The sequence below is a fragment of the Mustela nivalis genome (assembly GCF_964662115.1).
Source record: "Mustela nivalis genome assembly, chromosome: X".
Classification (NCBI taxonomy): domain Eukaryota; kingdom Metazoa; phylum Chordata; class Mammalia; order Carnivora; family Mustelidae; genus Mustela; species Mustela nivalis.
In genome coordinates, this window is record NC_139040.1 from 13,796,227 (window position 1) to 13,798,256 (window position 2,030).

General features: G+C 39.7%; 1 pseudogene across 1 annotated transcript; it reads left to right on the forward strand.

The window, feature by feature from the left end:
* Positions 1 to 208: 208 nt before the first annotated feature.
* LOC309856156 (small ribosomal subunit protein eS1-like) lies at positions 209 to 1,278 on the forward strand (annotated as a pseudogene). Its single transcript, XR_014316624.1, has 2 exons — positions 209 to 870; positions 1,078 to 1,278. The product of XR_014316624.1 is annotated as a small ribosomal subunit protein eS1-like (transcript).
* Positions 1,279 to 2,030: the final 752 nt, after the last annotated feature.

Genomic DNA, 2,030 nt, shown 5'->3' on the forward strand with positions numbered 1-2,030 from the left:
GAAAACTTGGTTATATTTTGTTACCACTATATCCAAAAGGATTGCCAAACTAAGCAACGGAAGGCAAGAGAAACTGTCAGATCCCTCCACCCAAAAATGCAAGAAACCTCAAGGCATACAGTAACAGCCAACGCACACTGCACAGCACTTTTGCTATGGGATTATGTCACTCTTTCATTAGAACTTTCTTTTTTATTGGTTGGGTTCCCTGAGCAGCGCCATGGCGGTGGGCAAGAACAAGTGCCTTACGAAAGGTGGCAAAAAGGGAGCCAAGAAGAAAGTGGTTGATCCATTTTCTAAGAAAAATTGGTGAAGGCGCCAGCTATGTTCAATGTAAGAAATATTGGAAAAACATTAGTCACAAGATCTCAAGGAACCAAGATCTCATCTGATGGCCTCAAGGGTCGCATTTTTGAAATGAGCCTTGCTGATCTGCAGAATGATGAAGTTGCATTTAGAAAATTCAAGTTAATTACTGAGGATGTTCAGGGCAAAAACTGCCTGACTAATTTCCATGGCATGCATCTTGCCAGTGACAAGATGTGCAACATGGTCAAAAAGTGGCAGACCATGACCGAAGCTCACATTGATGTCAAGACTACCGATGGTTATTTGCTTCGTCTGTTCTATATTGGTTATACTAAAAAAAGCGATAATCAGATTTGGAAGACCTCTTATGCTCAGGACCAACAGGTCCTCCAAATTCAGAAAAAGATGATGGAGATCATGACCCGAGAGGTTCAGACAAATGACTTGAAAGAAGTGGTCAATAAATTGATTCCAGACAGCACTGGAAAAGATATAGAGAAAGCTTGTCAGTCCATTTATCCACTCCATGATGTCTTCGTTAGAAAAGTAAAAATGCTGGGGGTGCCTGGGTGGCTCAGGGGGTTAAGCCTCTGCCTTCAGCTCAGGTCATGATCTCAGGGTCCTGGGATCAAGCCCCACATCGGGCTCTCTGCTCAGCAGGGAGCCTGCTTCCCCTCTCTCTGCCTGCCTCTCTGCCCACTTGTGATTTCTGTCTGTCAAATAAACAAATAAAATCTTAAAAAAAAAAAAAAAGTAAAAATGCTGAAGAAGCCCAAGTTTGGATTGGGAAAGCTCATGGAGCTTCATGGTGAAGGTAGTAGTTCTAGAAAAGCTACTGGGGATGAGACCAGGGCTAAAGTTGAACGAACTGATGGATATAAGCCACCAGTCCAAGAATCTGCTTTAAATGGAGACATTTAATGGTGACAAATAAAAAATCTTATTTGTGATGTTTAAAAAAAAAAGAAATTTCTTTTTTATTGGTATATAAAATAATGATGTGTCCCAGAACTGATGACATCTTAGACTTAATGGCATCAGGTACCTTGCCCAGGGTCACACGACTAGTAAGTATAAGGGTAGAGGCTTACATAGCAGGCTTGTGCTCCTAACCAGGAGACTTTAGTGGAACTTGTTTGATTTTTTTTAACTTCTCTTCTACCTTTTAACAAGCCCATAAGCTTTTCTTTTAAAATAAATATTACTTGTATTTTTTTATAAGTTCATGACCATCTTGGGGATAATTGTAGACTCCTTGGGAACAGGATTCAAAAGAGAGCCAAGAAACACTCAAATTAAAGGAAAACATCAAATAATCAGAATAACAGCTCACTGTGGTTCTCAAATGGGAGAAAACAGATTCTCTCTGTCTCAGGTCCCCCTCAAAACAGCAGTGAATGGGCAGTGTCTTCTATCATTTGAGAACACAGAAGGGGAGCATAAATCACAGAATCAGTGGTATCGGGATCTTGGCTTTGTACTGTCACATTTCATAGCCCTTCCATAACTCCTTCTATGCTTTCAGAATCTACAGCTTTAAGGAGCTTAAGAAAAATAAAACTAAAAACTAATCAAAAATAAAAAATTGATCATGATTACCGCAGGGTATTAGTCATAGCTCTAATGGTAATAAATGATCAAACAATGTGTTATTATTTATTATTGCCTCTCAATTTTCTCTCATTTGGTCCTTATGGACACACATAAGTGCTTTGGGGATC